Below are 26,333 nucleotides of genomic sequence, written 5' to 3'. Positions count from 1 at the left end.
GGTAGCACGAGAAGTCTGGAGCACTCACTATTACAGTTTAGCTTCTGATATTACTTGTTGTGTCATGGATTTTAACTTTATGGCAGCCCCTCTCCTTGTCTTAGTACGCTAGATAAGGTAGGAGCTCTTTGCAGAGATTGCCTGTTACTTAGATATAGCTCAATAGATGGGTTTCTCAATATCCAGACACTACTTATTTAGCTGTGGTGGAATATGGTGACCTCTGAAAGTGGGTGAGCAAAAATGGACACATCAAGGTACTGTAATCCTCAGAGCCAATTTATTGCAGCAGGTAAAGATCATTCTCCAACTGACTCAAAATAAGGTAGGCAAAGCCTACCCTGCCTACCAAGAGGAGCTTTCATTGCTTAATAAACATATCACGGCTATATTAGGAAAAGCTTGATTACTTCTGGACATTGATCCACCCATGTGCCTTTACCTGCTTGAAGTGGGATGCGGAGGGGCGTGTGGGGGGACAAGAGGGGCAGTATTACTCTGCAGATTCCCAAATTGGTGAACTGTTATAATAAAGAAAAGGGGAAGGAATGTACATAAATTAAAGGAGCTTGGTAGTTTGGGAAGCCCCTTCTTTTCTCATCATCAGATCAGAGGTGCCATAAAATTGCATTCTCTTCCTTTTTCCGTCTTGAATGCTTACATGACTAGAATTTGGGTGGCGGAATAAAATAAAGTCAAACCCTAGTCTTTCAGAACTGTTTTATAAAAGAATTAATGGAGAGATCAGAATCCGTAGCAGTATTTTTGATTTTGAGCAGCTCATTATGTTTACAGGTATTAATTACTATTAATAATTTGATAACATGGTAGTGCCTAGGCACTGTACAAACATACATATACTTTTAATTCTTACACACCTTGTCAATACTGAAAAGTCTTTAAAGATAAGTGTTTACATTTTAAGCATTCCTGTGTCAGCAAAATGATGGCAATGTCCTCATGGGCTAGTCAAATTCAGTAGTCAGCATAAGTAAAAGTAAAAAAGAAAAATCACCGCCCCATGTGTCATCCACAGCTGAGATCAAGGGCCCAATCATGCAAGCACTCTACGCAGACAGCTCCCATTCAAGACAATCATGTTTCACAGGTACAGCTGGGTATAAACTGATGACAATGGAGTTGCAGCCTGTCAGGGAGAGCATAAACTGACCTGCAGAATTGTATTTACTGGGGATGATGTGAGTGAAGGAACAATCCCAGATTACCTTTCAGATCCCACTTAACATTTGCAAGACTAGAAGTTTAGATTTTTATTTTGGAAACTGAGCAAACTTGATCAGAGTATCATTGAACCCAGGATGCTATTTTAATGCCATCTTTCAAACACAGTTCTGGTCTGAAAATTAACATATTCTTCATTTTCCAGACTGCTTAAGTGGGAGGACACACAAGCTGTGCAAAATTATCAGAAATTGCACACTAAGCAAATCCAGGTCACCCTGGCCTTATTCAGAGTACGTTCAAGATTTTCAAAGGGATTAAACTTTTTTTTTTCTATCAAATGTTATATATATTGTGAACATTATATTGTTTCAGCAAAGGCTGGTTAAGTCCACTAAATGTTGATTCCTTCAGAGACTCCTCAAGGAGTGTTAATAGGCTATGAAGCCTTTCATCTGTAGGTTGCAAATACAAACCCATCCAATATCAATAGTGTGAAGGTCCTTATACAGTTGCCATGGACTTCAATAAGAGAAGTTGCTTTCTTTGGATGGATGTTTGGTGAGTTGTGTAAAATGAACTTGTACTATCAGTCCAATGCTTAATATACAGGTGTCTTCCCCAAAGTCACAATTTACATCCTTTCTAAAGATAGGTGAAGAATTGCACTTTACTACCCTAGAGGAATCCATAGGTATGTCCACACTGAAATATAACGCCCACAGCTGATTCGGGCTCACAAGGTAGACATCTATTTGGGCTGGAATCTGAGCTCTGGGACCCCGTCTCCTTGGGATCCCACCCAAGCCCATATGCCTACATGCAATTTTAAAGCCATCAACCCGAGCCCTGGAACCCTGAGTCAACTGACACAGGCCAGCTGTGGGTGTTTTATTGCAGTATAAGCATACCCCATGGAAATAGGGTTGAGGCATATCGGTAGGGCTGTGGTTGGAAGCTTGCACAGCTGTTATACCTGATGTTCTTGTTCTGCAAATATCTAGTGGCCTAGAAGGAGCAGACTCACTAAAATATAAAAATGTACAAACAACAAAGCCATGAAATCCTTGATTAATTTAAACAGAGTTTGGTGGAGTCCTTCAACCAGTAAATGGAAGTATTTTACTATTTGTGAATACCATGTATAGACAAGAAATGTGCTTCACCAAATGTTAATTGTCTTGTCTGTGATAACAATTTGTGTTCAAGCAGGTTATTGTTATTATTTATATTGCAGTACTTCCTGGAGGCTCCTAACAGAAATTGGGGACCTATTGTTCCATGCACTGTACACACACATAATGAGAAGATGGACCCTACCCCAAAGTGCCGACAAGGTAACCATATGCTGAGAGAGAATAGTTTAATGCAAGAAACAGACAGGCAAGGGAGGGCCAGATGATTGTGAAACCATCATGTTTAGGATAATGTCAGACTTATTAATAAGATAACTTTGTCTTTTGCCATTTTTAGGTGAATGCAACATATGCCATCATATAGAGAAGCCCTTTTCACCCATCATTATTATTATAAATGAATTGGTTACCGGTTTCTTTGCAAGGAAACTGTCCTTTGGATGATTGGCATACGTGCTTGAGAAAGTTCTAAAGGGTAGCTCTATAAAAAGGGAAAATGTTTCATTGAAAACTCACAGGATACTCTCAAGCAAATTACCTACGTTAGGCACACTTCTGAAAACCGTGTGTGTGGGACTTGCAGGTTTGTGCTCATATTGTGGGACCCATGACTTCCAACTGACAGCTTGGTTAGAGTTATGCAGTTATCACATTTTGCATCACTGTCAGAGTATGTTTCAGAATTATAGTGGTCACTAACTGGAGAAATATGGGGTGAAATCCTAGGCTCATTGAAGCTAAAGGTAAAACTCCCCTTGGAGTCAATGAAACTAGGATTTCACCCATGGAGACAATATCATTTTAAAATATACTTCTGGCGTATAAGAAACATGTATTACTTTCTCACCCATGAGACAGTTCATCTTGAGGAGATCAATATTTTTTTACAGGAGAAGAATACTAAACTACATAGGCAAATGTTCTTCAGCCTGTTGAGATGCATGTGAGAGATCTCTAGCTTGCCTCACTAAAGGCTAAAATTGTTACCCATTGGTCTTCATACCAGCTGTTAAAGGAGATGGGTGGCAAACACAAGATAATTAAAAGGCATTAGAGTCATACTGCAATCAATTAATATCCCCAATGATTATTATCAGAATTACACAGACTTATAAAAAGACATCTGAAAAGAAATATGTTTCCCTTTGGAATTGCCCTAATTGTCAGGGAATTTGAAATAATTCCTAGAGAAGGATACCCTCTAACATCACTGTTCAGTTGTCACCAACACAATCACCATGGCACATTGTGGATGCTGTGCTGTGCTGTACTATCAATATAATAATCAGTATGTTTCTTTCAGGAACAAAATATAAACATTCCAGGAAAGTGCCACAGTGTATGGTTGTTTCCCATGAGGATTTGCCTCCTTCTTCGGTTTTGAAAAGGCATTAGGGGAGGGAGAGAGAGCGAGAACACATTTAGAGATGTCTTAATACTTCACCCCACTTGCTATGAAAGTATACAAGCATATGCATACAGATGCACTTTTCTGTGGCCATTGGCTTTATCCCAGGTTAAGAAGGAAGTTGATTTGTGAGCACATCAAATTGTGAAAGTATTGGCATCATTCCACTATTGAATATTGGTTCATATCCTTACTTACAAATAGTTCATCATAAAACTCAGCCTCCAGCTCACTCCTGAGTGGTTACTCTAAGGGCTTTTCCCTGCAGACTTTCCTGTCCCACCCTCACATCAGAGAGGCACTCAGCCTTTTCTCCTTGCTGAGTCAGGGTGCTGAATAGCTCTACAAGTTCATGTGTGGTCCTAAAACCTGGTGTCCTATTACAGGATACTTTGGGTCAGATCCTCAGCTGGAGTAAATCATTGAAGTTAATGGTGCTGCACTGATTTTCATACCAAGTGTGGATTTACGCCAAAGTGTCAATAAGTATTTATTATCCAGAGAACTGAAGAATCCCTAGCTCAAAGTAAACTAGTTCACTCAAGACTTGACACATCATAGCTCACTCTAAAAGCTTAGAAGAACCAGACCTTTTTAAAACACACCTGGGACTCCCCATAGAGGGGGAATTTCCCTTTGCACTGCACACCCCCATGCTTTCCATTCCTTTTACACTGCCTGAACAGGACAAAGTAAGAAAAGTTGGGTGTGAGACTTTAGCTCACTGGTTCCAACATCTTCTGGTTAACCATTTCTCTATTTTAAGTAGAAATGACATTTGACTTGAAGCTTCCTCTCTGATCCTATCTCATTCTTCCATTAAATGATTTTGTTTCTATTATCATTCTGAAAGATAGATTTTTTCTGAGCTCCATAAGTCAGGAGCTGGGTCAGAGAGGGGGAATAGGATGCTTATGCCAACCAAGAACTGTCAGCAGTGGACCTATTTTCAACAGTTCAATACAAACAAAGTACTGTACTGTGCACAGGGGTTCATTTCTCCTAGCTGTACAATAAAATTGCTCCAGAAATCCAGTACGATATGTAAGAACTAATCCCAAACTGTATCCTCCTCTTGGACATTTCCTCTAATTCAACATTTGTGTTGCAACAATGGGTATATGAAGTTATAGATTTAGACATGGAGTCTCTCTTGTCCTCTTTTCTAGGATCACTAGGAACAAGAATCTCTGTGTTTTATTCCCATTGCTTCTGGCATATAAATAGATTTCGTTGGAATGGCTGACAAATCTTATTTCCATTGAACTAAATCCGTCTCTTCTTTTAACAGAAGCTAGAAGAATTTCTACAGTGCTTTGCTGACATTCTACTGCCAGTAGCACAGCGTTTTTAGGTACTTTCTGGCATCTAAGACTGGTTATAAATTTGCTTCAGCAGTATTCTGATGGGGGGAATGGGAGCAAATTTCTCCTGGTGACTCTCTTTGAGGCTGTGAATGACTGATCTAAAGAAATAGGTATCAGACTTCCATGACATTACTCACTGAAAAAAAGGGGAAAAAAAGTCATAAATCTGTGTTGGACTAATTCTGTCCTTAGACACGTAGGTGTAGCTCCCATTAAATTCAGTAGGAATTGCACCAATAAACTAGGGTCTGCATGGTTGGACAAAAGCATCAACTATTAGGAAAAGATGAGTAGCAGATATACCCCACTACTTTCTATCTTCCAGAGTTTATGGCCAGTGGATCCATTCTGTGTATGCCACTTCTATGCCCCCTTTTCCTCCACCATTTTTGCCTCATCCCTGTGTCACATAAAGGTAAATTATCAAGATATATGTGGTGGTACTGTCCCAAGTTGCCCCACAACCCATGTTCCATCCACTCATCACAATAGATTGTGTAGCACATCAGGAGGGGGTCTTTCCTTGTCTCTCCTGCATGTTTAGTCAGCACTGAAGTAGTTAATATTATGCTCACAGCATACACACAGCAAAATCAGAATAAACCATAAGTGCATTTGCTGGAAGGTTGTAATGTAACACTACTTTATTTCTTTGAATTCAGAACAATAACACACAAGACCCCAGAAACAAAGAGAGAGAGAGAGAGAAAACAAGACTGCTCCCTAAAACAAAGAGGCAAAATTCTACCATTACTGTAGGCTGTCTGTCTGTAACCTGACTTAGATGATGATCACATGCTTCCCTGCAGAGCCCCCTAGCCTGCAAGTCATACTAGGGAACCTCTCTCCTTTCCGCTCTTAAAGAGATAGCTTGTAATTCTAACACAGTCCTCAAAACACAACAGCTAACACTGCTAACATTTTAATTGCCTTAATTATGCTTTAGCATTTCAGTGGGATAAATAGGACAGTTCACATCTCTCCCAGCTGTAGTTTCAGGCAGTACACTAAGGGTGGTCTACACTGAAAATTTATATGCATATAGCTACATCTCTCAAGGGATGAAAAATCCTCACCCTTGAGAGTTGTAACTATGCCAACCTATCCCTGGTGTAGCCCTGGGTCAATAGAACATTCTTCCATCTACCTAGCTGCTGCCTCTTGGGAAGGTGGATTAGCTACAGCAATGGGAGACCCCTTCCCATTGCTGTAGTAAGTTATCTACACCGAAGTGCTACAGCAGCACAGCTGAAGGCATGCTGCTACAGGATTTTAAGTGTAGTCAAAGCCTTTATGAGACATTACTGCATCTGTTAAATCTAATTCACATTTGGACATTATCTTTGCCACCATAAGGGCTAGAGACTTTGTTTGTTTCTTTGTTTGTTTGTTTTTGTTTGTTTTCATTTGTTGAAAGATTGGATTTGAAGGACAGGATGGCAGCCATGAGGGAAAAGCACCAAGTTTCTGACACGGTGCAACCCACTGGTGTCCCAGAGCCCCAAAGGATCTTTCTACCAACTCATACTGATGGATGGAGAGACCCTGTGCATCACCTTTCCGCTGTCTGCCATATGTTCTGTTGCATTTTGTGCTTTGCATGACTACATTTAGGTGGGGAAGGGGATTTGCCCCTTATTCAGTATGACAGCTTGAATTAGTATCCAGTTCATAAAGGATTTTAGGCTTTCATGACAAGATTGTAAAGAATCATGCTTCCAGCAATGTGAACAAGCAGAGGGCCATCTCTATTGTGAGAAGGAAAATGTACTAATTTTAACTCTGACTATTGTAGGCTGTGTGGTGTATCATTATCACCAACCAACATCTGTGCAATTGGATCCTGCATGACGCTGGTGTTCCACATCTCACATGCAAGTAGCTTTAAAGAGGAATGAAATGGGATTTGGGTCAGAAATCCCCTGAGGAGGAAGAGTCTCTCCAGCCAATTCTCCAAAACATTGCCTACAGGCATCCCAGTACGAAAAAGGAAGATAAGAACCAAAATAAAGCAGCAGAAACAAAAGGCTATATATCTTTTTAAAAAAATATGTTTGACCTGATCTCCCTGTTATTATGTGCTCTGTACATTGGCAGTTAGACACCAGCAGCTGTCAGATAAGCTTTTTAAATATATATATATATATTTAAATATATATATGGGGCAGTGATATACATTGTAACATGACCAGCAAATATATTCTACTATTTCAGTAAAGTTTTCCATTTCCTGTTCAGAAAAAGCACCCTTCCATTGGCAAGGAAGGAGGGAATGGGATAATAATACCTAGGACGAAATTCTGGCCTCAGTGAAGTCAATAGCAAAACTTCCATTGTCTTTGATAGGGCCAGGATTCCCGCACTCCTTCAGTATTTATACAATGTTTTTCATCATCAACAAATTTTTGAAACCTTAAATAGTTAACAAACAACACCTTTGATGGTTATGTGTCCATCTGGTCTCCATTACCATAGTATTTGAGCTCCTCACAATATTGAAGGCATTTAGCTTCATAACACCCCAGTGCTACTCCATTTTACAGATGTGGCCCTCAGACTCAGAAAGGGTAAGTGACTAAATCACTCAGGAAGCCTGTGAAAGAGCAAGGAATGGAACCTCAGGTCTCCCAAACCCAGAGCTAGCTCCCTAATTCCTGGACTCTTTTTACAGTTGAGGAGACTGAGTCACAAAGGGTAAAGAATTTGTCACAGTCTGTCTTGTGAGTCAATGGCAGAACTGGGAATACAGCCCAAGAGCTCTGACTTCTAGTCCAGTGAAAATAATGTCAATTTGGATACCCAGCACTAGACCTACTCTCCAGTGATTCACTCAGGGATGGGGGAGTGAGGCATGCATAAGTGATCTAATTCACAAACACTGCATGAGTGAACGTTGCTGAAGTCATGTTGAGTAATTATGAATGTCCAGTAAAAAATAACCTATAGTGGTGGTGCTTTGATACACAGAAGAAACAAGCTTGTAAGAAAGACAAAGCGATAAAGTGCAGACATATGGTATGGGGGTGGAAGAAATGTAAGGGAAGCACAATATTTTTAGGATTGTACATTTCTCTTTTATTAAGACATCACATCTTGAATCTCCTAACAATGCAATGTAAAGAGGCTTGAAATCATTTTATCCTACTAAGCCTAGCTGTCTGTTCAATTATCATCATAAAAAGAAATGGCTTTTGTTCTGCAGTTCAGTGCAGTTGGTTGCCAATAATTACCTTTATGTCTCCTTTTAGTTCTCTAGTCTACAGAGAAGATCACAGTGCCTGTAGAGTTTACATTCCTTTAAAAGTTCAATACTGTTTTAACAGTAGATAACAATTTAGCCCAATGTTTGTGGCATATCTTACAACTTGTTGGACTCCTTTTGGCTTTACCTAATATGGGCAGCAGTTCATCACATTTGCACCTCAGAAGCAATTGTTATCCATCCATGTGTGAAAACAGAAATGTCTATTGACATTAAATTGCTCAGGATCATCATAGGTTGTTAAGAAAGAAATCTCAACATTTTGGTTGAAGGAGAGTCGTTGCCTTTCACCTCACATAGCTGTGCTAAATTCAAAATGCCATCCAAAGGTTTTTTTAAGCTCTGGACAAGGATTCAAAATGTGTCCTCCCCAGTTCAAGGAAAAATAAGCTCCCTAATTGTGTTAAAAAAAAAGAAATTACAAAGTTCTTTGTCATTTATTTGTTACTTAATTTAAGACACCATATAGGAAGATGAAAAATAGCATGGTAACAGAGGAGAAGGTATTTGTATTTGTATGTGTATTTGTATTGGTATTTATAGAGGCTTGTAGGGGCAGTGTTCTGGGAGAGAAGCTGAATCCTGATTAGGGGGCGGGGCTTCTCTGACTAGGAGTCCTATAAAGGTAGCCAGCCAGTCAGGCAGCGGCACAGGAGCCGGCAAAAGTTTGCAGGGAAGACTAAGAGTCAGGCAAAGGAACAGACAGGCTAGTGAAGGGAGTGTATGGTATTCTGGTAGTGTTTTTGTGCTCGTTGGGGGTTTGTTTTGCTGTGGGTTGGTGTTTTGGTTTGGTTTGTGTTTCGCAGACTAACAGGACTTAGGTGAGAAGGCTATGATAGATACAGAGGCAGCAGTGGTAGTGACCCAAGTAGTGGAAGACACAATGAAGATGACTAGATGTAGAAGCTGTGGCATGTACATGATCCTGGAGGGGGTACCTGAAAATAATTTCATCTGCATGAAGTGCCGCCTGTTAGAGCTGATGGAAGAGAAGATCCTAGGATTAGAGATACAGGTGGAGACTCTGGTTGAGTTTAGAAGGGGGTTCGAGCAGATGATGGAGCAAAGACATGAGGAGGCTGAAGGAAAAGCTCAGACTTGCAGATGGAAGCAGGACTGAAGAATTCTGAGGGGAAACTGCTGTGTGAGAAAAGTGGACAGTGGAAGCATGTGACTAAGAGAATCAGGAAGAGGAAAAGATGGGGCAGTGAAGGAGAAACAGAGCTCAGGAACAGGTTTGTGGCATTGGAAAATGAAGAAGGGGCTCAGCAGGTGGTCACTGAAGGTGAGAGGGCAAGGAAGAAGAGAAGAGCAGATAGTCCTATTGGAAGAGGGCAAGAGTCAATGGAGATAACAACACCAAATATGAGCCCCAGGAGGATATGGGATAGGTTGCAGAGGATTGCAAGGGACAATAGGAATCGAGAGGACTTGCAGCCAGATGGAAAAGGGGATAGACTGGAGAATCGCACCATTGCCAGGAAAAGGCACGTCTACGTGATTGGGGACTTATTACTAAGAATAGACAGGCCTGTAACAAGAGCTGATCCAGATAACAGAAGGTTGTGCTGTCTGCTGGGTGCTAAGATATGGGATGTGGACCACAGGCTGAAGAGGATCCTAACAGGAGCAGGAAAGAATCCATTGATTATCCTTCATGTGGGAACAAATACTAGATTCTCACTGGAACGTATCAAGGGAGACTATGCCAGGCTGGGGAAGACGCTAATGGAAATTGAGGTTCAGGTGATCTTCATTGGGATTCTGCCTATTCCTAGAGAAGGGCAACAAAGGTGTGACAAGATTATGATGCTCAACAGATGGCTCAGGCAGTGGTGATATAAGGAGGGCTTTGGGATGTCTGGCCACTGGGAAGCATTCATGGACAGAGGACTGTTCTCTCAGGATGGACTTCACCTGAGTAAGGAGGGAAATAGACTTCTAGGGTGGAGGATGGTACAACTGATCAAGAGAGCTTTTAACTAGGAATTCGAGGGAGATGGTTGGGAAATGTCCAGGTAATCTCCACGCCAGTTATTCTCTTTGAGAAGGAAGAAAACAAAGTAGGAAAGGATACAGCTGTGGGTAGGAGAATGGACATAAGGAAGGAGGGCAGTGTACATACCAATCTAATAGGTAATATTGGGGGTAGAATGTCTGTGCTCAATCGGGTAAAGAATGTGAGCGAAGCCAAATGGCAAAAATTAAGATGTTTGTACACTAATGCGAGGAGCCTAGGTAAAAAAATGGAGGAACTCGAGCTACTGGTGTAGGAAGTGAACCAGATATTATAGGGATAACAGAAACATTGTGGAATAGTAGTCATGACTGGATTACGGGTATTGAAGGGTGTGTGCTGTTTAGGAAAAAGAGAAATAAAGGCAAAGGTGGTGGAGTAGCATTGTATATCAATGATGAGGTAGACTGTAAAGAAGTAAGAAGTGATGGAATGGATAAGACAGAGTCTGTCTGGGCAAAAATCACATTAGGGAAGAAAGCTACTAGAGCCTGCCCTGGGATAGTGCTTGGGGTGTGATATAGACCGCCGGGATCTGATGTGGATATGGATAGAGACCTCTTTAATGTTTTTAAAGAAGTAAATACTAATGGGAATTGTGTTATCATCGTAGACTTTAACTTCCCAGATATAGACTGGAGGACAAGTGCTAGTAATAATAATAGGGCTCAGATTTTCCTGGATACGATAGCTGATGGATTCCTTCACCAAGTAGTTGCTGAACCGACAAGAGGGGATGCCATTTTAGATTTGGTTTTGGTGAGCAGTGAGGACCTCATAGAAGAAATGATTGTAGGGGACAACCTTGGTTCGAGCAATCATGAGCTAATTCAGTTCAAACTAAATGGAAGGATAAACAAAAATCTGTGACTAGGGTTTTTGATTTCAAAAAGGCTAACTTTAAAAAATTAAATAAATTACTTAGGGAAGTGGATTGGACTGAAAAACTTGTGGATCTAAAGGTGGAGGAGGCCTGGAATTACTTCAAGTCAAAGTTGCAGAACTATCAGAAGCCTGCATCCCAAGAAAGGGGAAAAAATTCAAAGGTAGGAGTTGTAGACCAATCTGGATGAGCAAGTATCTCAGAGAGGTGATTAAGAAAAAGCAGAAAGCCTACAAGGAGTGGAAGATGGGAGGGATTAGCAAGGAAAGCTACCTTACTGAGGTCAGAACATGTAGGGATAAAGTGAGAAAGGCCAAAAGCAACGTAGAGTTGGACCTTGCAAAGGGAATTAAAAGCAACAATAAAATGTTCTATAGCCATATAAATAATGTAAGCAGAGTCAAGAAGAGCTCCACCCTGGCATCTGGTGGTGAGTTGTGGCAAGTTGTGGAAAACAACTCCAGGGGTTGATCTCATTTGCATAGGCACACCCACCCTGCCTAGCATGAGCCCGTAGCTGCCCAAATGGTCAATTTGGCTGCTGTGAGATCCCCAGTTTCTCTGTTATTGGGGCAGGAAGAATAAATTGTTATTATCCTGATTATGTGAATCAAGGACAGTGGAACTGTCCTTGGCCTTTTGTTATGATGGAGGGACTCGCCATCAACTAAGTAGCACTCGCTAGGCAAGGGACATGGGTTCCAAAATGCAGTTAATTGAGAGAGGATGGGGACAGGTATTAATACTTGGTGGTATGGGCTCCCTGGGAAGGGCACTACATGCTAATTGCACTTTCTTCTCCCTCCAGTTTTGAATGTCAGGGCTAATTTTGATTCCATTAGGAGTCTAGTTACAGGCTGCTGAGCTGAATTCACTTTGGGCCAGTGGTGCACCAGCATTGAGGCTCCCCTACTACAAGCTGAAATCACAAAAGAGCTAAAGTTACTAAGAGCTGAAATCACTGAGTGTTGTGTTAAGTAGTGGGGGAGCCTGAAGATATATTGCGGAGCAGCTCATGGGACAGCTGGCAGAGCGGAGTGGCTGGTGGAGCGGAGTAGTTTGAGGGATGGCTGGAGCAGCTCACGGGAGGCTGGCAGAGCAGAGCGATTCATTAGACAGCTGGTAGAGCAGGGTGGAGCGGAGCAGAGCGGAGCCCCATGGAGAGGTGGGGCAATTGGCTTTGGACCACATAAGGTGCCCCTTAACCTTCCCACCTCCACCCAGGTTGGGAGGTAAAACTCTGCAGATAAATTTTCAAACTCTGGGGCTACACTAATCAGGGGCAGAGACTTTTGGGTTGTTGGACTTTTGGGACTTTGGGTGACTTTTGGGTTGCTGGACTCAAGAATCAAAGGGAAAGGACACGGCTCAATTTGCTTGGGATGGGTTTTTGCTCATGGATTGTGTTATGAATCCTGTTGGTGGTGTTCCCCCAACATAATGCCACATTGTTTCTCTCTGTTATTAAAAGACTTTTGCTACACTCAGACTCGGTGCTTGCGAGAGGGGAAGTATTGCCTCCTAGAGGCGCCCAGCGGGGATGATATATATTTGTCCCAGGTCACTGGGTGGGGGATCTGTACGGGGAGACTTTGGCAAACCAATAAAGTGCCTGAAACCACTACGGCTTATTGCTACAAGCAGCCAAGTCAGCAGGCTGTAAATTAGCAAAGTCAGCAGGCTTAGCTTAACCAAGGCAGGAGGGGAGGGGGTTTTAGGGTGCCACAAAGAGGGCAGCTTGACCCTGCATCCTTCCTGATAAGAATTGTGTTGAAGTTGCTGATACATGCATCTTAGAAGAGCAGGATGTGCCCCAGGAATGTCTATTGGGGCCTCAAGGCTGCAAACTCTGGAAAAACTCACACCTGGTTAATCAATAATCAGAAGGAGCCTCTCGCTTGACCATTGAAACTGCTTACTTAAGAAGTTTGCTTTAAGGGACATGTCATTCTATTACTAATGTATAAATAAGGGGGGAAAGTTTGAGGTAGTGGGACTCTTCAGGACTGGGCTCTCCCTCTGGATGCATCTTGTGTTCCCCACTAGCAGACGGGCTGCCGCTGTGCCACTCGAGAGCCACACTCAGCTTTCGTAATTATCAAGGGTTGGGGGTGTTTTACTAACCTGTTGCAGACATGTGTATAAGTGCTTGAGACTAAGTAAAGTTTAGCTTTAAGTGAAAGCACTCTTGTGTTGTCCTGTTTGTGCCAGCCATCTATCAGTTGGACGGCCGTGTCTTCCCTGATTTATTTCCTGACACCACCTCACACAGAGTAAAAGTTACCAAGAGCTTTGGAGTGAAAGAACCCCAGGTAACAGCTCGAGCCGGTTTTGCATTGTGTTATTGGAATGGAACCCCTAGATACTGAACCCGGCCCTTGTTGCTGCCAACTCTGATGGGCAGAAGGGTTACAATAAGAAGAAAACAAAGAAAGAAGAAGTGGGACCGCTTAACACTGAGGATGGAGTGGAGGTTAAGGATAATCTAGGTATGGCCCAATATCTAAACAAATACTTTGCCTCAGTCTTTAACAAGGCTAATGAGGACCTTAGGGATAATGGTAGGATGACAAATGGGAATGAGGATATGGAGGTAGATATTACCACATCCTAGGTAGAAGCCAAACTCAAACAGCTTAATGGGACTTAATCAGGAGGCCCGGATAATCTTCATCCAAGAATATTAAAGGAACTGACATATGAAATTGCAAGCCTATTAGCAAGAATTTGTAATGAATATGTAAACTCAGGGGGTGTACTGTATGACTGGAGAATTGCTAACATAGTTCCTATTTTTAAGAAAGGTAAAAAAAGCGATCCGGGTAACTACAGGCCTGTTAGTTTGACATATGTAGTATGCAAGGTCTTGGAAAATGTTTTGAAGGAGAAAGTAGTTAAGGACATTGAGGTCAATGGTAACTGGGACAAAATACAACATGGCTTTACAAAAGGTAGATCATGTCAAATCAACCTGATCTCCTTCTTTGAGAAGGTAACAGATTTTTTTAGACAAAGGGAAGGCAGTGGATCTAATTTACCTCAATTTCAGTAAGGCATTTGAATCTGTTCCACATGGAGAATTTTTAGTTAAATTGGAAAAGATGGGGGTCAATATGAAAATTGAAAGCTGGATAAGGAACTGGTTAAAGGGGAGACTACAGTGGGTCACACTGAAAGGTGAACTGTCAGACTGGAAGGATGTTACTAGTGGAGTTCCTCAGCAATCGGTTTTGGGACCAATCTTATTTAATTTTTTTATTACTGACCTTGGCACAAAAAGTGGGAATGTGCTAATAAAGTTTGCGGATGACACAAAGCTGGGAGGTATTGCCAATACAGAGAAGGACTGGGATATCATACAGGAAGAACTGAATGACCTTGTAAACTGAAGTAATAGTAATAGGATGAAATTTAATAGTGAAAAGTGCAAGGTCATGCATTTAGGGATTAATAACAAGAATTTCTGTTATAAACTGGCAATGCATTACTTGGAAGTAACAGATGAGGAGAAGGACCTCAGAGTATTGTTTGATCACAGGATGACTATGAGCCTCCAATGTGATATCGCCGTGAAAAAAGCTAATGCGGTCTTGGAATGCATCAGGTGAGGTATGTCCAGTAGACATAAGGAGGTTTTAGTACTGTTATACAAGGCACTGGTATACAAGGACTACTGTGTGCAGTTCTGGTCTCCCATGTATAAGAAGGATGAATTCAAACTGGAAGAGGTACAGAGAAGGGATACTAGGATGATCTGAGGAATGGAAAACCTGTCTTATGAAAGGAGACTGAATGAGCTTGGCTTGTTTAGAATCATAGAATCATAGAATATCAGGGTTGGAAGGGACCTCAGGAGGTCATCTAGTCCAACCCCCTGCTCAAAAGCAGGACCCATACCCAATTAAATCATCCCAGCCAGGGCTTTGTCAAGCCTGACCTTAAAAACTTCTAAGGAAGGAGATTCCACCACCTCCCTAGGCAACGCATTCCAGTGTTTCACCACCCTCCTAGTGAAAAAGTTTTTCCTAATATCCAACCTAAACCTTCCCCACTGCAACTTGAGACCATTACTCCTTGTCCTGTCCTCTTCCACCACTGAGAATAGTCTAGAACCATCCTCTCTGGAACTACCTCTCAGGTAGTTGAAAGCAGTTATCAAATCCCCCCTCATTCTTCTCTTCTGCAGACTAAACAATCCCAGTTCCCTCAGCCTCTCCTCATAACTCATGTGTTCCAGACCCCTAATAATTTTTGTTGCCCTTTGCTAACTAAAAGAAGGCTGAGAGGAGATATGATTGCTATCTATAAATATATCAGAGGGATAAATGCCATGGAGGGAGAAGAATTATTTAAGCTTAGTACCAATGTGGACATAAGAACAAATGGACATAAACTGGCCATCAGGAAGTTTGGACTTGAAATTAGAAGGTTTCTAACCATCAGAAGAGTGAAGTTCTGGAACAGCCTTCCAAGGGAAGCAGTGGGGGCAAAAGACATATCTGGCTTCAAGACAAAGCTTAATAAGTTTATGGAAGAGATGATATGATGGGATAGCCTAATTTTGGCAATTATTTGATCTTCTACTACTAGCAGTAGATGTGCCCAATGGCCTGTGGTGGGATTTTAGATGGGGTGGAATCTGAGTTACTACAGAGAATTCTTTCCTGGGTGTCTGGCTGGTGAGTCTTGGCCACATGCTCAGGGTTTAGCTGATCGCCATATTTGGGGTCGGGAAGGAATTTCCCCCCAGGGCAGATTGGCAGAGGCCCTGGGGGTTTTTCGCCTTCCTCTGCAGCGTGGGGCACTGGTCACTTGCTGGAGATTCTCTGCACCTTGAAATCTTTAAACCACAATCTGAGGACTTCAGTAGCTCAGACATAAGTTAGGGGTTTGTTACAGGAGTTGGTGGGTGAGATTCCATGGCCTGCGTTGTGCAGGAGGTCAGACTAGACAATCATAATGGTCCCTTCTGACCTTAAAGGCTATGATTCTATGAGACAATATTTGAAGCAAAATGCATATTAAAAGGTAGTGATGTGAAATGATTTTAATATGTATAGATAGATCATCTGTACATATATATGTATTGTATGTATTTAAAATATTGCCTCAGTATCCCAAGTGTGATCTTATCATTTAAAAAATAAACCCTTAAAATATTCAATATACAAAGAAATAAAATTATAATATTGACTCCATTCTGTTGACAGCTTTCAAATTTTCAAATTTCAAATTACAAAAACAAATCAAAACAAAAAGCAACTCCAGAATATTTATATTTATCATTATGGTAAACAGTTTGCACTTCAGTAGGTGACAAGATAGGCAAAATGATGAAAGTATGATATGTATTAAAACAACCAAAATGATATAATAAAATGGTCAACATGTACTTTTTAATATAATCCCATATTGGATAAAAAAAACCATTTTTCTCCAGGCTAATATGACTTTAAAGACAGAATCTTTTTTCATTTTCTTCACTGCTCAGAATTACAGTAAACATACTAAAATAAGCTTACAAGTAAGAGGTGCTACTAAAAATATTTCATGACGAATTTGGTATTAACAAGCCTTTTCCCCTACTGTGAAATTGTAGATCTAGGACTACTTAAATGAGGAAAGTGATAAGCAAATTCTGTGAACTAACAAGAACATATGAAGGTCTTAATTCAAAGCATATTGAAGTATATGAAAAAGACAAGTTGAAAATATGTCAGAAAATGAAGGACTTAACATATTAAAACAATATAATGAACATAGGTCTCAGATACTTTTACATACATTGAAAACAGTGAATATAAATCTACAATAGAGCAAATGTAAAAGCAGTACATAAAAGGGAGTATTTAAAGATTAAGGGCGAAATGCTGACCCCATTGAAGTCAATGGGAGCTTGATGACTGAATTCAGCAGAGTCAGGATTTCACTGTAGCAGTACAGTAGCTAGAACGTTATAGATTTATGAGTATTGTAAAAGTCTTCTTGCCCACTGGAGTGAGATGAGGACGAGTTGGAGTGGGATGAGGACGAGAAGTTGTTTTGAAAGGTGAGTAAAATATCATTAGGTTTATTTCATTATCAGCCTTCATCATGGAAAAGGATTGCGAGAGCAGATTTCATCCTTGGCTGATAATTCATCATGATAACTTGACAAGGCAAAATGGAGTTTATATATAGAAAAACATATACACAGAGCAATACTGCAGCCCCGTCACAATAGGCAAACCTCATATACCCCTCCACCCACGTGGCCTTAACCAAAGCATTAAGCATTATATCCAAGGCCATGTCTACTCAGTGGCAAGCTGGACCTAAAATTTACTTGAAGATTTTTGTGGCACTTTAGTGCTCCAGGCTAGATAATGCTTCAAAGGGGGCTGCATGCAGTATGCTGAGCAGCTTCAGTTATTCTACCGATATAACAAGTGTAGATTGTGCTCCCACAGCATTGTTTCACAGTTGCAAACTAGTGCCTGGAGACAGTTTCCCATGAACACAGGCATGCCCCTGCCCATGTCATTGTTCTCAAAGGCACTGGCCATCCTCTGGCTTTGCATACCATGAGCACAACCATGCACCTCTCTGTAGCTGGAGGTGAACTAGAGGTAGGGAAGAGACTCCCTGAGCCATCTCAGTCCTTTCAGCGCTTTGAGAGAAAGCAGATATGATTTATTCATTTCCATAACATAAAAGGAATAAACGAATATGGAAATATGTAGAGATTAATTTCTCTCAGAGAGTGTAAGTTTACCCCATATAAGGAAAACAGAAAGGATAAGAAAAGAATTACTGAGCAGAGTCTGTGCACAGCCAAACACCCCTTGTGACCAGAATATTTTTCCTCTTTGATGACTGGTTTATGATTTTATTTGTGACAATTCCAAGGAACATGAGCTACCTCTCTACTTTGTATATAGGGGTAAAATATTCATGCAGTAGTTCCTCAGGGTCAGATTCTGCCACCCTCACACACCCCAGTTCGTACTTTACAAATAGTCTTATTTTCTTCACTGTCTGTGGGAGTAAATAGATATGTGTGTGAAAAGATCTTTCTTTATTTGTGTATAAAGATCTTCTACACTTTCCACAGTATGCATCCGATGAAGTGAGCTGTAGCTCACGAAAGCTTATGCTCAAATAAATTGGTTAGTCTCTAAGGTGCCACAAGTACTCCTTTTCTTTTTGCAAATACAGACTAACACGGCTGTTACTCTGAAACTAGATATGTGTGTGTTACTCACACTTTGCTCAGCACCACTAAGTCTCTGCCTTCCTCTCCCTCTCCCCCAGTAGCCTCAGAAGTGGGGAGGCTTTGTCGAAACCAGCAGGGGAAAGAAAACCCCCAGCCCTTTTAAGAATTGCACCCCTCCTCCACCCCCTTGGCTTTGAGGAGGGAAGGAGTGGGACTCTGGCTGATTGCTTGGACAGAAGGGTGTCTCCCTATTGGCTCCCATGCACTCAAGGGGAGGGCTGATAAACCTTCCCCCCCAGGGCGCACTATTCTGCTCTGGGTAGAAAAACTCAACTCTCCCACTTCTTGGGATTAAAGTAGGACCAGATCTGGGGCCTTGCTGGGGGCATTGTGGTAGTTATCTTTTGGGACTGGTAAGGAATTTTCCCTTCACTGTCAGATTGGCATGGACACTGTGGGGGTTTTTCCACCTTCCTCTCAGGAGCCCAAGTTCTCAGTGAGCCGGTAGGTGGTAAAATGCATGTTGTCACAACTTGGCAGGTGCCCAGTGCAGGTAATCTATCTGTAGGGGGTTTGATTCCCTGAGAAACTGGAAATGGAAGCAGATTAGGAGAAGGCATCACGGAAAGAAGGTGGGGGATGGGGTTGGGGCGCCTACTGTCTGGTACAGTGAGAAGACAAATCCCTCTTCCCCACCTCCTTAACACTTGTATGAGGGGAGAGCAGTGTGGTAGTTAATGGGATGGGGGACTGACAGGTTGAATGGGTTACATAATATTATTGCCCTGGACAAGTTATTGCTGGATAGTTCCCAGATGTGTTCAAGCGATCAAGGCTGAATAGCTAAAGAAATGGGGGTGGGGGGAGACAGTTTAAAAATGCATTCTGTTTCAGAAGCCTTCAAAGACTAATATAACGTGTCCTATTTCTAATGAAAACCTGTGTCTGCTATTTGTAATTGAACGATTATCAACCCCTGTTAGGAACACTACACTGGGCTTCAGAAGATTGCTGGATAAATAGTGTGACATTATTTGAGACTAAAGGGGGGATTTTTCATCTAAGCAAAAACCATGTTTCAATTATTAACCAGCTAAAGGATTATTAGCATCGTTTTAAGAATATACTGTATACCACAGCATGAAAGGAGATTGTTAGTTCTTTGTGAGCTCTGGGAAAAAAGCAAAAGATATAGGTACACATATCTTAACATCAAATTATTTTGTCATTATTATTTGTTAGTATTTTACTGATTATTTACTGACTGAGCACTCAAAAGTATGCATGGTGCTCAATGTGGCTCATCAGCTCCATTGGCCAGCCATGCTACACCTCCTGGCTCCCCTCCTTTCCCGCTTTGAGATGCTGTGCTCCGCCTTGAATTAGGTACACAGCAGCACCAGTGCTCCCTAGAATGCAGGGGCAATAGTACTACCTGGCCTCTACATGGGCTGCAAAACAAGGGGAAGGCTCTTACACCTCTGTGTCTGGGGGTCCCACATAACAGTCTGGCAGAATCTGGCTCATCTGTGATCAATTGGCTAGTTTGCAATGGGCAGTGCTTTCTATAAGCATGTTAATGAATTTGAAACTTTTGAATTAATTATTGTTTGATTTTTTTGTAGGATTTTTCCCTCCTTTATTAGACAAGTGTCATATAAATCAGATAAACAAATGAAAACAAACAAACATACATACTTACTACTCCCAGGTCCTTACAATCTAAGAGCCCATTTTTGCACACACACTTGAGTAACTTTATTAGCTCACACACATAAGCTCTTGCAGGAGTCAGTCCTATGTCATGTCAGTCCTAATGTAAATTTCTTTTGTCTTTGCTTGTACAGTTTCACTATCACCATCACTCATTGTCTCTTTACATTGGACACTACTGTGGAGACCATAGAAGGAGGTGGACAGATATAATGGTTGAGAGGCACCACCAAAGAATTTGACTTTTTCTCTTATAGCTACAGAAAACAGATTTCACCTGGTTTAGAGCTGTGTTTTATTTTCATTTTCCACTTTAAGGTCATGCAGTGTCTTCCCCTCTCTATTCCCAGTGCATAAAACACTGCATTTTTGTAAGCCACATATGTGTCAAAAACAAATATCAGTGACAGTGAACATTGTCTTCATGTGCCATCAAGGTGATGATAGAAATCTCTGATTTCCCCATGCACAGCAGAGGGCCAGAAAACGGTTTTTCTGATTTATCCACCTTCAATCACAGGATTTGGGATTTGGCCAGATTCTAGCAAATTCACAGATATCTGTGGAAAATCCATATGGGCATGAAGAAGCTCACATTTTTAGCTATAAATACACATAATGAATGTGCAGAGTACCAGAATATCATGACATTCTTTTTTCACCTGCAAGCAATATCACCTAAACTGGCTGGAATGAGGCTGTTGAAGAGTGAGTCATTGACCAGTGTATCACCTCGTGGGTGGGTATGGCATAGCAGACTCTCCTTTGGCACTCATGGATGACAGTCTTTCCAGCCCTGTGGTGGTCTGCTTCTTCTTGCGACCCAGCCCTCTGGCCAGGTCACCTATATTCCCTCCCATGATAACTGAAAGTTTCACCAGCAAATAATTCAATGCCCTTGTGTCAGCTCCCTGACTATGGGCCCAGTGGTTTTTATACCCCTTGTCTAAGGACTTTCAGTAGGTCTTACACTGTGAATCAGGATATTTTCCCTACTTTGCTTGGTGGCCAGTAGGGGAACCCATGCTCTCCTTCTACTCTGGGTTCCAGTCCAAGGACCCTGTAGTGAGCAACCAAGGTCTGCTCCTTCACACCCTTTGCTGCTTCCCTGGACTTCATCCTATCTTGGACTATCTCTAGGCTCTTCTTCTCAGCCCCTTTCTTGGCTTCTCAGAGTGCTTCTGGTTCTGGTAGTGAGCAAAGCCTATCAGGGCTTTCTCCCTGGAGATCTGGTTCCAGCCCATTTATCAAAGCTTACTGCATGGGCTTGTTCCACTCCTGTGGTTTCTCAGTGTCTCTCCTGGCCCTTTAGCAGATTTCCCTTTTCAGTAGGAGATCCCAAAGCATATTCTGACTGGGCCTCCTGCCTCATTGTGTCCTGAAATACTTCCTTTATATTAGCTACCCAGCTCTCCCCCAGCTGGGACAGCTGGAAGAAAGCAACAAGAATAGAGTCACAAAAATTTTGAGGGTTGGTGGGCCATGGGACACTGCTCCCAATTGCCAGAGTATCGAGAGGGGTTATTTTTGGCTTGATGGGCCTGAGTCACAACATCCAGACTGAGAGCTTTTCACAGCTGTCAGCTCTCAGCTTTCTCTGTGGGCTGCTTGAATATTTTTTAGCCTCCCTGACTTTCAATCTATTGGTGAAGTATGCACCCCTTCTCCTTCCTGCATGCTGTGAGATGAGGATTGATAATGTCAGAGCCTTTCACCTCTGTGTTACCAGTTCATTTGGTTCAAATGAAGATGAGGTTGCCAGAGATTGCCATCTCATGGGTGTTTGGTATCCTGTGTGAAATGGGATTGTAGTTTCAGTCCGGTCCCAGTAGACAGTCCATGGACTCAGAAATTACAAGGCCAGAAAAGACCTTGTGATCATCTAGGCTGACCTCTTCTGTGTACATCACACATTAACCCACCTCCCAGTGTGGGCTGATCGACCATCCATCAGCCTAGGCCAAGGATTGAATAGACATATAGACTCTCACACCTGGAGACTCCCCCTACAGATCTGACTTGCTGCATAGTGGTGGAACAATTTACACTGATGCTGCCTTTTAAACAGGAGACTTAATTCTCCAGATCTCTAGCAATCTAGTACCTTTCAGGAATGCTACATTCAGAACATTTTAATAATGCTAACTTTAATAATCTAAACTCTTTTCAATGAAATATAGTACAGTACCATCCATTTCTGGCATTTAGTGTTATTGTCATTAACATTAATAAGAATGGAGTTCTGTATGTTTTGTACATTTTTACATTCTCTGTGAAAATTAAATTTTCTTTGCATGTTAGGACTTGTTTCCTTTTTCCCTATAGGGAATATGTATTATACTATTAACCTTGTCATATAAATCATTTACTCAACTTCCCCTAAAGCAAGTAAGGATTGATTGAATAATAACAGACACACATATATTACTATGTGCTTCCTTCAGGTATTTATATCAAAAGATATCTGACCCTGTCTGCTGAAATGTCCCTCCATTCCAGCATGTGTGTATGCGTGAGGCCAATAGAGTGGAAAGCATTTTTCCTCTCTCTAGAAGAGGGGATGAAATTCATTATGGGTATGTCACAATTAAGTTCAGCTGTCAACTGTCAGCTGTCAACTGTATTCTAATAACCTGAAGGTCCCATCCTTTGTCTAACATACTGTATAATGGCTAATGACTTAGGTGCTCGACTGAGGCTGATCACATTGAAGTGGCTTCAGAAGAGTCGTATTCCTATTCCATGCACATGTTTTACAAAACTACAGAAAAAAACATCAAATAGATTGCTTCAGTGTATCAAAATACTTTTTATAATCATCCATGTACAGGATGAATACAGTTGAGGTGAAAAGACAGACGGGGTACTGTCTTGCATTGAACAATAAACATATCTGAAGTGATTATACATACATGCAGAGGATCTTTTGACTATTTAACTTGGATGCCATGGAAAATGAAACTTCTCTGTCTACTGGTGTCACAAATTTATCTTGGTTCCCTTTTCATCAGAAGCCAATTCAATTAACTCCTTTCTGCGATCAGTACAATCATGGTTGATAATTTTTGTATTCAAGTTACAAATACATGACAGAGCTTACAGACACTAAGCAATTCCTAGTCCTGCTACATCTATCTGGATTTCACACATTTACATTTAGCTTTGAAATGTGGCAAGTTACATGCAACAATTCAGGAGCCAGCATAATTTAAGCACTTTTGCAGAAGGTTTTAATTCTTTTAAGCAGCAGAAAGTGGATGACTAAAATCAGCCTAATTCCTTATTCAGGCAATGCTTTGGAATAGCATTTCTTTCACACAAAAAATTCTATGGGAGTCGTAAATGATCCTGTACAAATTATTCAAAACGCTACATAATTCCCAGAAGTATTTCAAGATGGATTGATGTCAGAGGCATGCTGAAGCCTGAGTGTTGCATGTCATTTGTTTTGTGACATTCAAGGCTGAAGCTAAACCCCTGAATGTCACAGAGACATTCAGGATTCTGTACAGCACTGTCTAGAGAATGTGCTTGACCTTCACATTCATGCTTGCTTGGAGCACACTTCTCTGGTAAATGCTCACTAGGGACCCCAAATGCCTGCCCCCACTTCAGCAGACCCAGAATCTAGTGCTGTGAAAGTCTTGGATTGGATAGAACTGGCAAAACACTGGACTGCATACTTCCTGCATGGTCAAAAGACCAGGTGATATTCGAGCTTCCAGATTCACTTCAGCTTCCTGACAATGCCAAGAATGGAAAGCGTGAAAGACATGGGGACTTACTGCTTTGTCTCCTCTGCCCAGGCCTGGTCATAACTCCCTGAAGTCAATGGCAGAGCTGGTCAAAAGTTGGAATTTCCATTCCTTGGGAAATTTTGCCATTTTAAAATTTGTTTTTGGTTTGAATTGAAATGAAAACAAATATTTTTAACATGTCTTGTGAAACAAAAACTCCCCCCAAAATCATTTTGAAATATTTTTGAAAAATATTTTCAAAAGGAAATTTTTATTTTTAAATTTATTTCACTGTGGCTTTTAATTTTAATTCTTGTAAAAAAAATATAAGGGCAGCTATTACTTATACAGATTGACACATCTTATTTTCTAGTGACTCCTGTTTGTGTTGTAATGAAACAGTTTGATACTTTGACACTTTCAAGAAGAAAATAAGATAAATTGTCGAACTCTTCATTACAACATAAAGAGGAGATGATTTCATCTAGAAAAGAATACTTAGCAGCAGCTGCTTATAATACAATAAAAATGATAGAATATTTATCTCATGCCATATTTTAGTATAATATAATATGGCATGATATGACATATTGTTTCATAACAATGAAAAATTTATTAAAATACAAACATTAAAAAATTCTAAATTAAAATTTCATTTTGAAACCAAAAAATGATTTATTTCTCCAAAACAAAACGATTGTTTTTTGGAAAAAAATATTTTCATTTTATCAACATTGATATGATTTTTTAAAAAAAGTTTAGTAGAAATAGTTTCCCATGGAAAACCTTTGATGAAAATTTTCCAATTAGCTGTAGTCCATGGGAAACTTTCCACGGACTTCAATGAGCTTTGGAGCAGGTCTCATATGACCAGAACAGTGATAGAGATACCTTCTTCATGTTCCCAAAATGACATAGAGAAAGGAAAATATTAGTCTATGGCCTGTTGTTATAGGTTAGGCCCAGACCCATTAATTATGTCCGTCCACTTCACGCCTTTGGGGCCATGCAAGGCTGAAACAACTTCCACAGACTCTGTGGCCACAGTAGCAGGTGGTTATAGATTATGGGCAATTGGAAGTTTTACCTCTGTTTAGCTCTGCAACTCCCAAATACCCAGTTTTTGTTTTTATGTTTTCCTTGCATGTCTTCCTCAGCATTCTGACCTTTCCTGTAAGAGGCTGGCCTGCCACAGAATCATCTGGGCAGCCTTGAGGCTTATGTGACTAAAGAAATTCTGGGTAAGTTGTACTGGATCAAATACATAGAAGTATCTGAGGATGGAAGGAGTCCATGTCACCTTCCTGCATTCATTCCTGCATACCCCAGCACTAAATTGCTCTTCAGTTAACAGTATGAGAATAATTTTTTTCCAGAAGATAGTTAGGATTTAACCTCTTTTGAATGTAGATAATGGCTCAGTACTAGCAGTTTTGTTCAAAGAGGGAGTTTTTCTATTTAAAATATTACTTTTTCAAACAAAGTCTAAAAATGATTATTATAACAAAGGAGATGGGGGGATGGACAAATATTTCTGATCTGGCACAAAATTTAAGACATTCCAGTGATGTGTATTTTAATTCCACTGAATTCCCTGAAACATACTACTGAGGGATGAGTAGACATTAGACATGATGACAGATGAGACCTGAACAGAAGGTAAAGTGATGACTTATAGATCTGGATCCATGTTCTTACCTACATGCATACCTTGGTAAATTTTCTCACCTGTCTTAGAAACGCATCATTAACTTAATTATATGTCTGCCTTTATCTGGCCAGTCCAGTGATAGAATAATAAAAGAAACAAGTTTTGTTGTTACTGTTATTTGAGGAAACTACCTAGTTGGCAATTTTTCCTGTAAGAAGTAGATAATATTAAGTGACTTTTGCTAAAGCCTGAAGAGCTGTATTTTATCATAGCCAGTAAAGCCCTATAGCAAAATTTCATCTACTCCCTGAATGTACTTCACGCTGTAGTAAACAATTGCTGCACAATTTGGACTGCACAGCGAGATGGAACAAAGTGTGTGGCAGCACCTACTGGAGTTCCTTGAGTTCCACTCTCTGTGCTTGTTGCATATCCTGCTAAACTAGTTTCTTTGGGGCTATATATTCCAATGTTTAATCTCCACCTGGTAAATTGGTACACATCTTCAGTATACATTACACCTGCTCTGTCCTCTCCAGCCTCGCTTCTTCACAGATCCCAGAGAGTCCCACAGGAGCCATGCTATCAAAGACTCCCCTTTTGCTGCCGTAGTCACTTGGCTTCTCAGGATGGAGACTCTAACACCCCTCCAGTATGCTGGTAGGCAGAGCTAAGGCAGCCTGGAGGGGGAAGTAATCTGCTGCTCTTCAGTCTCTTGTTTTTGTTGGCGCCTAAGCTTGAACAAACGCCATTTTCATTTATTTATTTATTTAGCATATATT

Source organism: Eretmochelys imbricata, chromosome 3, assembly GCF_965152235.1.
Source record: "Eretmochelys imbricata isolate rEreImb1 chromosome 3, rEreImb1.hap1, whole genome shotgun sequence".
In the NCBI taxonomy this organism is placed as follows: domain Eukaryota; kingdom Metazoa; phylum Chordata; order Testudines; family Cheloniidae; genus Eretmochelys; species Eretmochelys imbricata.
This window is presented reverse-complemented; position numbering follows the sequence as displayed.